Below are 12211 nucleotides of genomic sequence, written 5' to 3'. Positions count from 1 at the left end.
TACCTGTCCGTTACCCCGGGGGTTGTAACTGGCCGTCCTGCTCGAGGCGATGCCCTTGCTGAGCAGGAATTGACGCAGTTCTATGCTCATAAAGGAGGACCCCCTATCACCATGTATGTAAGCGGGGAACCCAAACAGTGCAAAGATGCTATGGAGGGCCTTGATGACAGTGGTTGCGGTCATGTCGGGGCAGGGGATGGCGAATGGGAACTGGGAAAACTCGTGAATCACGTTCAAGAAGTACGTGTTCCGGTTGGTGGAGGGGACGGGGCCTTTGAAGTCCATGCTGAGGCGTTCAAAGGGCCGAAGCCTTTATCAGATGTGCTTTCTCTGGCCGGTAGAAGTGCGGTTTGCACTCCGCGCAGATTTGGCAGTCCCTGGTGGCTGTCCTGACATCCTTGATGGAGTAGGGCAGGTTCCGGGCCTTGATAAAATGGAAAAAGTGAGTGAGCCCCCCCCCCCCCCCCACCCCGGGTGGCAGAGGTCCTCGTGGTGTACTCGGAGGCGGTCCACTTGTGCGGTGGCACATGTGCCGCGCGACAGGGCGTCAGGAGGCTCGTTTAGCTTCCTGGGACGATACAAGATCTTATAGTTGAAGGTGGAGAGTTCTATCCTCCGCCGCAAAATCTTATCGTTTTTTTATCTTGCACCGCTGTGCATTATCGAACATGAAAGCAACCGACCGTTGGTCAGTGAGGAAAGTGAAGCTCCTGCCGGCCAGGTAATGCCTCCAATGTCGCACAGCTTCTACTATGGCCTGGGCCTCCTTTTCGACTGAGGAGTGGCGGATTTCGGAAGCATGGAGGGTACGTGAGAAGAAGGCCACGGGTCTGCCCACTTGGTTGAGTGTGGCCGCCAGAGTTCTGTCAGACGCGTCGCTCTTGACCTGGAAGGAGAGGGACTCGTCAATGGCGTACATTTGCAATGTCTGCTTTGATGCGGCTGAAGGCCTGGCCGGCCTCTATCGACAGGCGAAAAGCTGTGGATTGGATCAGGGGACGGGCCTTGTCCGCATAGTTGGAGACCCACGGGGCGTAGTAACTGAAAACCCTAGGCAGCGCTTCAGGGCCTTGGAGCACTGAGGGACGGGGAACTCCATAAGGGGGCACATGCATTCAGGTTTGGGGCCTATATCTCCATTTCGCACTACATAGCCGAGGATGGCTAGGCAGTCGGTGCTAAACACGGATTTATCCTTGTTGTATGTAAGGTAAAGGATCTTTGCGGTCTGGAGGAATTTTCGGAGGTTGGTGTCGTGGTCCTGCTGGTCATGGCCACAGATGGTGACATTAGCGAGATACGGGAATGCTGCCCGTAGACCGTACCGGTCAACCATTCAGTCCATCTCACACTGGAAGACCGAGGCCTCGTTGGTGACACCGAAGGGAACCCTTAAGAAGTGGTAGAGCCGCCCATCTGCCTCGAAGGCAGTGTATTTCCGGTCACTAGTGCGGATGGGGAGCTGATGGTAGCGGACTTAAGATCCACTGTGGAGAAGACCTTGTGATGCGCGACCCTGTTTACCAGATCGGATATGTGGGCGAGAGGGTACGCGTCCAGCTGCGTAAACCTCTTGATGGTCTGACTGCAGTCGATGACCATCCTATGCTTCTCCCCGGTCTTTACCACCACTCCCTGAGCTCTCCAGGGACTGTTGCTGGCTTCAATGACTCCTTCCCTGCTGCCTATGCCTCCAGTGCTGCAGCAAATGTAGGATATCAACATGCCAGCAGCTCCCAAGCCGCCGACAGGAATTCTGCGATTTCATTATATGGTGGTGGACCCAGAAGCTTGCGCCACTGAGAAGATCAAAACCTTTTGTATTAAACCCATAATTTGACAATTTTCCAGATTATCTACCCGCACTGCGGTAAATATGCAATGAAATCAGAAAGATGTGAAAAGAAGTACTATGCTGATACTGGGGTCCTGATAGTGCCCGAGAGCAGGAGGAGGCCATTCCGTCCTTCGAACCTGCTCCGCCATTCATTACTTTTGTGGCTGATTGGGCAGCACGGTTGCGCAGTGGTTAGCACTGCTGCCTCACGGCGCCGAGGTCCCTTGTTCGATCCCGGCTCTGGGCCACTGTCCGTGTGAAGTTTGCACATTCTCCCCGTGTTTGCGTGGGTTTCATCCACGCAACCCAAAGATGCGCAGTGTATGTGAACTAGGCACGCTAAATTGCCAATTGGGAAACACGAACTGAGACTCTAATTTTTTTTTTAATGATTGTAACTGATCATGCAACTTAATAGCCTAATCGTGCCTGCCCCTCATTTCCTTTGACCCCCTTCGCCACGTGTTCTATCTAGCTCCTTCTTCAAAACTTGCAATGTTTTGACCACAACTTCCTCTGGTAACGAATTCCATAGGTTCACCAATCTTTGCATGAGAAAATTTCTCCTCATCTCTGTCCTCAATGCTCTACCCGGTATCCTCAGACCGTGACCCCTTGTTCTGGACACCCCCACCATCGGGAACATCCTTCTTGCATTGACCCTGTCTAGTCCAGCCAGAATTTGATAAATTTCTATCAGATCCCCCTCATTCTTCTGCACTCCTAAACAACTTAATCACTCCTCATACGTCAGTCCCACAATCGAATAATCAGTCTGGCGAATCTTCACTGCATTCCCTCTATAGCAGGAACGCCCTTCCTCAGATAAGAAGACCAAACCTGCACACAATATTTCAGGTGTGACTTGATCAAGGCCCATATAATTGGAGAATGACATCACTGCTCCTGTACTCGAACCCTCTCGCAACGAAGACCGCCATACAATTTGCCTTTTCTGCAGCGTGCTGTACCTGCATGCTTACCTTCAGGCACTGGTGTACGAGAACACCCAAGTCCGCTTGCATAATTCCTCTCCCAATTTCTGTCCATTTTGCTTTTGCGTTTTTGCTCCCAAGTGGATAACTTCACATTGGTACAAATTATGTTGTATCTGCCATTCATTTTCCCATTCGCTCCACTGTCCAAATCACAGCGCAGAATTTCTACATCGTCCCCACAACTCACCCACAAACCCAACTTAGTGTCATCTACAAATTGTGGAGACATTGTAATGATATGTATAGGCCAAGTATAGTAAAGTGTTTACAATATGATGTCCATGCATATCAACACTAGATGGCATCTGAGTGATCTTATAAAAGGCTGCGTCTCGAGACATGCTGAGAGAAGCTGCTGGAGAACTAGATGTAAAAGGATAGTGTAAAGTTGAGTTAGAGTGTAATTTATATGTTAGAGAGATTATTAATTACTGTATCACAGACTCAGTACTATTATTTCGTTAGCTGTTACTCAGTAGAGTGTGCGAACAAAATCAAGTTAAGTGGTGTAAAATAAATTAGTTTCATTTAAACATAAAGTTTTATGTTCTTTGTCAACACTACAGCTTTGCATATGTTGGAGGACAAGACGAGGAACATAACAGATATTACATTTCGTTCCCTCATTTAAATCATTAATATACATTGTGAATAGCTGGGGTCTCGGCACTGTTATCTGTTATCCCATTAGTCGCTGCCTGCCAATTTGAAAAAGATGCTAGCTGCTACTCCTTGCTTTCTGTCTGCCAACTGGTTCTTTATCCATCTCAATACACCGCCCCGAATCCCACGAGCATTACTTTTACATGCCAGTCTCTCATGTGGAACATTTCATAAGCCTTCTGAAACTCAAAATAAACCCCATACATTGGCTGCCCTTCATCAACTCTACTAGTTACATCCTCGAAAAATACCAGTAGATTGGTAAAAAGTAATACCTACTCCATAAATCCATGATGACTCTGCCCGATTCTCCCACTATTTTCAAAATGCTCTGCTTTGAAATATTTGATCATGCATTCTTAACATTTTCCCCACTACCGACGTCAAGCTTACTGGTCTTTAATTTCCTACTTTCTCTCTACCTCCCTTTCTAAATAATAGAGTTACATTAGTTACCCTCTAATCGTCAGAAACTGTTCCAGCGTCTATAGCATCAAGGAAGATGGTCAACCAATGTATGCGCTATTTTTATAGCCACTTCCTTAAGGGTTTTGCGTGTAGCTTATCAATCCCTGAGGATTTATATGCCTCAAATCCCATCAATTTCCCCGACACCATTTATCTATTAATATTGTTCTCCTTCAGTTCCGCCCTTCCTCTCTCTCACTAGACCCTGAGATCCCCAACATTTCTAGTCCCTGCTTTGTGTCCTCATTTGTGAAGTCAGCACCAAAGTATGTATTTAGTTTGTCAGCAATTACTTCGTCCCCGCCATTATAAACCCCCCTGTTTCTCACTGTAAGGGACCTACATTTCTCTTCCCCAACTTTCCTTTTCACGTATCTATCGAAAACTTTACAATGAATTTTAATGATTCCTGCAAACTTGCGCTCGTACTCTATTTTCCCCTTCGTAATCAATCCCTTGGTACCTCTTTACTGAATTCTAAACAGCTCCAAATCCTCACGTCTGTTGTTTTTCTTGGCCAATTTCTGTGCATCTTCTTTGGATTGAATACTATCTCTCATTGCCCTTGTAAACATGGATGGCCACCTATCCAGTTTTACTTTGTGCCAGACAGGAACGAACAGTTGCTTATGTAATGGTAACGTGTTACATTAAACCATTCGGAAGAGTTTGGAAATATGATCACGATAACCTTGGTCCAACGAGGTTGCTGTTTTTTCTGTACTTGATGCTGGGAATGAATTGGGAGAAGTGGACCAAGTACCTATGGGGGAACACTTTGGTGTGCGTGACCATAGTTTCATAAGATGTAAATGAGAAATGAAGAAAAGAAAGGAACAACCTGAAGTAGAACGTTTAACAGGAAGAGGAATCATTTCAATGTGGTGAGAGGGGATCCAACCATGGCAAAAATGAACTAAAGGCTGGCGGAAAATATGGTATTCCCACAATGAGAGATATTTGTACAGAAGATGCTTCAGGTAAAGACAACGTGCAGTGCCGCAAGGGCAAGAGATAAGAGTATCAAAGTCAAGGTTCCTTGAATTACGAGAAGATAAAAAATATGATACATAAGAAAACGGCATTTGATGTTATGTTATGTGAATTCATTCAGCCACATCTGAGTCAAATACAATAAAATTATAGTTGAATTGAAGCCGAAACTTGGACAGGCAAGGAGCGAATATGGGAAAATAATGACAACTAACATAAAAGCAAGTCCAAGCTCTTAAACCAACATATAAATCGTCAAAGGTCGGAGAACTGGATTAAATCAATTCAGACGAAAGTGGTCAATACTTTGCAATGCAAACCGGAACTTAAATATCTAATGACTAAATTGCATCAGACTTGACGAAAAAATACAAGTTAAAAACAAACTAAATCTTGGAGGTATCTGATGCTGTGACAAATGATAGGCAGAATGTACTGAAGGCTGAATGTACTGAATGTACTATGCTTCGCATGGATTAGTCACCTGTTCCAGATGAGCTGGAACGCTCATTGCTCCAGAACATAGAAAATAGAAAATACAACACAGAACAGGCCCTTCGGCCCACGATGAAGGTATGGGGAGCGGGGCTGTTGACGAGATGGTGGAAACTTTTCTATAATCTTACAACCTGGCTTCATACAAGGGAGATGCTAAAGCATAGGAGAGCGAAGAATGTGACACCATTAATCAATAATAATTTCCAGGCGTTCCTAATAACGACACGCCACTCAGCCAAACATCGGTGATCGGTAAACCGCGATTAACAATTAACATTGCAATATTTGGAGCGATTTGAGCTACGAAAAGCTGATGATGATTTATAAAGACAGAGCGTGCTGCCGACATTGATTTGAATGGTTTTCATGAAGTAACGGATATAGTGGATGAAGATAATGCCATAGATGCTGTATAAATTTATGAAAATATTGTTTTAATCGTCTGAAGCAGAGAAAGCATTGAGTAAGGGTATAAGTTTGTCCTTTCAACTGGAGGATGGCAGACACTGGTGTTTCCCAATGAGAAGTGGAGGTTCATTTGAATACAATTTTGAGGGTGGCAGATCATGTTGAAGGAGCAGTTGGGAAAATAAATAGGACCTTGACTTCGTAAAGTTATAGAAAGATCATATTAACCCACAACTAAAATAATGCGATCATTTCTGGTCACCCCGCTTAGGGGAGGATGGGAGAATCCCTGAGACAATGCAAATGAGATAATAGTTAGCGATTGTAGATATAGTGATTCAATTAAAAGTTTGTGGTGTTCTACTTGCAAAGAATGAGATTTAGCAGCGATAATATGGAGGGCTACACATTCTGTCATATTTAGATAAGGCAAATAAGGAAACTATTGTCTTCCTCGTCGTACACGAACGAGGAGTAAAATATGCTCCTGGACAAAAGATTCGGGGAATATGATCGGAAGAACCTGGAATTCGCTGTCTTGGAGGGAGGGGTTAGCGGAGAAAATCAATGATTTCAAATGGAAATTGGGCGTCCATTTCAGAAAAATAAGTTTGTATTGTTCGGGAGATGAGGCGGGATGGTGGACCTATCTGGATTTTCCTATATGGAGCCGGCATGGATTTGACACCACTCTAAACCACGATCTACTAATATATTAAAATCGGATATTACCATTGGAGGTGGCGTAAAGTAGGTTGTGGCGGATAAGACACCTGTTATACCACTGTATTGATACAGAACTGGCTAGGTCATAGAAGGCAGAGAGTATCAATGGAAGGGTGTTTTTCTGATTGAAGGGCTGTGACTAGTGGTGTTCCGCAGGGATCAGTGCTGGAATCTTTGCTGTTCGTAGTACATATAAATGATTTGGAGGAAATGTAATTGGTCCGATCAGTAAATTTGCGGACGGCACAACGGTTGGTGGAATTGCGGGTAGCGATTAGGACTGTCAGAGGGCACAGCAGGATTTAAATCGTTTGGAGACTTGGGTGGAGAGATGGCAGAAGGAGTGTAATCCGGAAAAATGTAAGGTAAGGCATTTTGGAAGGCCTAATACAGGTAGGGAATATACAGTGAATTGTAGAACCCTCGAGAGTATTGACAGTCAGAGAAATTTGGGTGTACAGGTCCACAGGTCACTAAAAGGGGCAACACAAGTTGAGAAGGTAGTCAAGAAGGCATACGGCATGCTTGCCTTCATTGAGTATGAAAATTCGCAAGTCATGTTGCAGCTGTATCGAACCTTAGCTCGGCCACACTTGGAGTAGTGTTCAATTCTGGTCACCACACTACCAGAAGGATGTGGAGGCTTTGAAGAGGGTGCAGAAGAGATTTAGCAAGATGTTGCGTGGTACGGAAGACATTACCTGTGAGGTTCAATAAATTCGGTTTGTTTTCACTGGAACGACGGAGGTTGAGGGGCGACCTGATAGAGGTCTACAAAATTATGAGGGGCATAGACAGAGTGGATAGTGAGGGGCGTTTTCCCAGGGTAGAGAGGCCAGTTTCTAAGGAGTTTAGGTTTAAGGTGCGTGGCAAGGTTTAGAGAAGATTTACGAGGCACGTTTTTTACACAGAGGGTAGTGGGTGCCTGGAACTCGCTGCTGGAGGAGGTGGTGGAAGCAGGGACTACAGTGACGTTTAAGGGGCGTCTTGACAAATACATGAATAGGATGGGAACAAAGGGATACGGACCCCGGAAGTGTACATGATTTTAGTTTAGACGGGCAGTATGGTCGGCACATGCTTGGAGGGCCAAAGGGCCAGTTCCTCTGTTGTACTTTTCTTCTCTTTGTTCTTTGTATGTTATCCAGATTCATTGGAAGAAGCGGAAGTGAATGTCAGACGCTCCTTATAACCAAGCCAGATCAGATACCGTCCTAGACAAACTTGCATATAATTGTGAAGATTTCTCCTATACCGTTAATCATGCGGAATTTTCTACATTTCTCTCGAGTTATTAAAATATCTTTGTTATCTTTATTTTCAGATTTAAGGAGAGGAATATCTCCGCCCACAGCAACTCCTCGTAGGAATTATTTATTTTCCATTTCCTTTGTTTTATATGATGTATTTATCTACCCGCTGTGGGCAGCTGTTCCGAAGCACTTTTAGACTGTGCAGGAAGTTGTCTTCTGAACTGCTGTTTCTGCTGATGTGTTTCTTGGAGTTGTGGTTGTAACTGGCATAGTTCCAGTGCACCAACTGGTCTTGTGTAGCGGGTGCGTGTTAGAAGATGCTGCAAAAGGATACTCGGCGAATTGCATGATTGTATTTGAACATGATAAACACTGCAGCCATTTTTATACACAATGGGGACAGAGAATAGCCTCCATTCCCGTGTCTCAATAGGGAACGCGAGTCGGTTCGCCACTATTAAGGCCGAAAAGCCAGGAAATGACATAGAATTAACAGTGCAGAAGGGGCCATTCGGCCCATCGAGTCTGCACCGGCTCTTGGAAAGAGCACCTTACCCAAGCCCACACCTCCACCCTATCCCCATAACCCAGTAACCCCACCCAGCACTAAGAGCAATTTTGGACACGAAGGGCAACTTAGATTGGCAAATCCACCTAACCTGCACATCTTTGGACTGTGGGAGGAAACTGGAGCACCTGGAGGAAACCCACGCAGACACGGGGAGAACGTGCAGACTCCACACAGCCAGTGACCCAGCGGGGTATCGAACTTGGGACCCTGGAGCTGTGAAGCAATTGTGCTAACCACCATGCTACCGTGCTGCCCTAAATCTTCCTGCGATTTCATTTGGCAAAACCTCGGAATATGCAATGCCTCTCAAGGAGCTCCATGGCAGCCTAGATTGACGGCCCCACCATTCAGATGCTGACAGCTTGTTTGGGCTAATGGACGGTGAAATGCCAAATGGAATTATTTTAAATTGATACCGGCCGGTCGATATATATTTAGGATTCTGTTAATGAGCGGTCACAACTTTTTTCGAATGTATATAGCCGAGGTTTAAAGTTTGTTTGCCGCGATTAAGATGGAATACCCTGTGATAAAATCATCTGCTGGCGTTCGTTAGTCAATTTCGGCGGAATATGTGGGGACTAAATTACGTCCCAAAAAAGGTAACTGCAAAAATCTTCACTCTTTTCTCAGCAGCCGCAGCAGCACCAACCGCACCACTGGATCTTGGTAAGAGGGAGGAAACACTTTCATGGGATTGGCTGGTATATTCAAATTCTGGCATATGACTAAAACTGGTGGCATTTGAAGGGGAATTGTGGACAGACGTCTGCGATATTATATGCAATTAATTTAGTCGCATTAAAATCACAGTCTGGGTTACACCAATTAAGGACGCAGTGGCAATATCATGAGAATCGTAATCCAGAGGACAAGGCTTACATTCCGGGGCAATGCGTTCATATTTCATAATGAAATTTCAATTTAATAAGTGCATTCAGTAAAGGTGACCATGAAACCGTTGCCCATTGCAATAAAATCCCACATGGCTCATTGATGTATTTCAGGGGTGGAACCATGGCTTCCTACTTGGTTCCGTCTCGCCAACATGTGACTCCAGACGTAGAGCAACGTGCTTCACTCTTAAATGCAGTCCGACATCACCGAACAATCCACCTGTGTCATACGCTACGGAGTCTAATAAAACCAACGGAAGCGGACGGACCACCTGGCATCAACATATACCCAAAATGCACGTTGTCCTGGCTGCGAACTATACCGTCCTTCCTTCATTGACGTTGGGAACAAGTTCTGGAATTACCTTCCTAACAGCACGGTGGGTATTCGTATTCAACGTGGACAGGTGTTCAAGAAGGCGCCTCACAACCTCACCTTCTCAAAGACAATTTGGGTGGGCAATAAGTGGCCGCCTAGCCAGCGACGCCTATACAAACAAAAAACAAAAACTTGCCTATGAGTCTATTGAGTTGGGGCGGCAAGGTGGCGCAGTGGTTAGCACTGCTGCCGCGTGGCTCTGTCGGCCACGCGTTCGATCCCAGTGCTGGGTTACTGTCCGTATGCAGTTTGCATATTCTCGCAGCGTCTGCGTGGGTCTTTCCCACAACCCCCCCCCCCCATCAGAACCCGCCCCCCCCCCCCCCCACGCACACACACAAACAAGATGTGCAAGGTAGGTGAATTGGCCACGCTAAATTGCCACTTAATTGGGAAACGAAGAATTGGATACTCTAATTTTCCTTTTAAAGAGTCTTCTGAGTTGTATTTTTGAACCGAACTGGGATTAAGTCCAACATGATCCATGGAGGTAACTTCACAATTGTGGGTTGATCCGCTTTCGTCCAACACGCCTGCCTCGATTGTTAACTACCATCTAACTACCGTCTAACTACCATCTGACAGGAATTTTTTTTAAACCCTCAACTTCGTCTTAAATGCGTGATCCCTGATTTTAAACAATATCCTCTCGTTTTAGTCTCTCCCAAAAGAGGGAAATTCCTTGGTGTGGAGTCTGTACGTTCTACCCGTGACTAGAGGATTCTAACAGTAGCTTCATTGCAATGTTCATGTAGGCCAACTTGTCACAATAAAAATAAATAAAACATGTTATTATCCTTCCTTGAGTAAGGAGACAAGAGCTTCAGATACAGTCTCAGCTGCAGCAATTCTTCCCCATTTTAAGTCTCGGAGTCATTTTAAGTATTGGAGTCAATGAGGTCTGCAACATGGAAAAGGCCCATCGGCCCATCGCATCTGCGCCGATAATTACAACAGAATTTAGACCATGCCGGTCGATATTACACGTCAAGCTTCTATCCAAATGCGGCCCATTTTCTCACATGATTTCCCGCATGTGTCTCCTTCATTTCCTTCCCGATGCTATAAATCTGAATTCTGTTTGTGTTCTTCGTGTTCAAATTCCTCAACTTTTTTTGAGAGGAAATCTCATTCGCTCGCTGAATTTCTGTCTGTTACTGCATCGACTTCCCTTTTTCCATCTGCTTTTCCAATGTTGCTGAAATATGTGTCTGTATTTTAGTTTCAGCTTTCGTTAAAATCAAACAATTGTGAAAGGTTCCTCAGTTTCTTGAAAAAAGTTGCTGACATAATGAATTTCCAACACTTTCTGTTGTTGTCCAAAATTCCTGAATTTGGGTCTACTGCAATCCTTCAATTTGGAGGTGTTAAGCCTGCAGGGCAGGGAAACACGTATCCTTACATTCCTCCATAATCTACCACTGTAATCAGTGTATGTGGCATTTTGACTTTGTACCTTCAGGTCCATTGAATATGTCAGATATGCTAACTCGTGATTTTTGTTTTAACCATTGTATTTCTCTTCACAGCGACCCAGCTCGATATAGCCAAAAAAGGTTAATCTGCTTTAAACACGTTTAAAAGATATTCTTCTAATGTGGGAAAACAAATACTCCTGAAGCCACAAACCAATGTAAATTCCTGGGTCTCGGTGTCAGATTTGGGAGATAATTCAAAGATGCGCTGGTGGAAAGACTTCCGGAGGTTCCCAGGCAGGGTTTACGTGCAATTTTCCAGAAGCATAAACTTCCCCTACATTGGGTTGAAATTCATCAAACAAAGCGGTTCAAATTGCAACATTTGGACGGCTTTGCCACTGTTATGCTGATAGTTAAGCTGAAAAGACAACATTACATATATCCACTTCTGACTTCAATGTAACTGTTAAACACAAAGAGCGGTCCGCACGCAAGATTGCCCCAATGCACACGATCGCACAGGGAACGCTATCACCGCCCCAGCACCAGGCCCTTCCCCTTTGCACTCACAAGGTAGTCCCTGAACAACAATGGAACGAGATTCTCCATCCCCGACCCGACGGATCCGACTGACCACCGCCCCCGCCCCCACCCCCCACCCCCCCCATCACCCGACATAGAGTGCGACCGCGCCGATGTGCAGAACCCGCAGCCCGATGTCCAACAAATTCAATCCACCTGCCTGAAAGTCAACAAGATTGTATTTCCCATTGGCTTCGTAGAAATCGGAATCTTTTACTTTAATAATAACGTATTGATCAGTAGAAATCAGTTAAATAATTATCTTTGGAACAATTGATTAAGTTGGTTTTTTTTTGATTGAGCTTATTTCTCTTGTTCCACAAACAACATGGTACACTGCGATATTCTTTCGGTGCTGATAGGAATTATATTTATAAAATAATGAATTTACCATTTAATTCTAAAAATAGGAAAGCATCGATCCTATTATTATTAAATCTTATCCTACAATAACATGAACAAGCCACAGACACTGGTTAAGACATAGCTATCTTTCAGCTCTTATCTTACCCGGACACTCC

At 44.9% G+C, this 12211-nt stretch overlaps 1 protein-coding gene across 1 annotated transcript in view; it reads left to right on the top strand.

The window, feature by feature from the left end:
• Positions 1–12211, top strand: part of LOC140389101 (uncharacterized) — a 306705-nt gene that overhangs the window by 8185 nt on the left and 286309 nt on the right. The window contains exons 4-6 of the mRNA XM_072473261.1: positions 7916–7954; positions 9049–9084; positions 11220–11246. The gene's annotated coding sequence lies outside the window, so the exon portion shown is untranslated. The remainder of the gene's footprint in view (positions 1–7915; positions 7955–9048; positions 9085–11219; positions 11247–12211) is intronic.

The sequence above is a fragment of the Scyliorhinus torazame genome, chromosome 14 (genome assembly GCF_047496885.1).
Source record: "Scyliorhinus torazame isolate Kashiwa2021f chromosome 14, sScyTor2.1, whole genome shotgun sequence".
In the NCBI taxonomy this organism is placed as follows: domain Eukaryota; kingdom Metazoa; phylum Chordata; class Chondrichthyes; order Carcharhiniformes; family Scyliorhinidae; genus Scyliorhinus; species Scyliorhinus torazame.
This window is presented reverse-complemented; position numbering and strand designations above follow the sequence as displayed.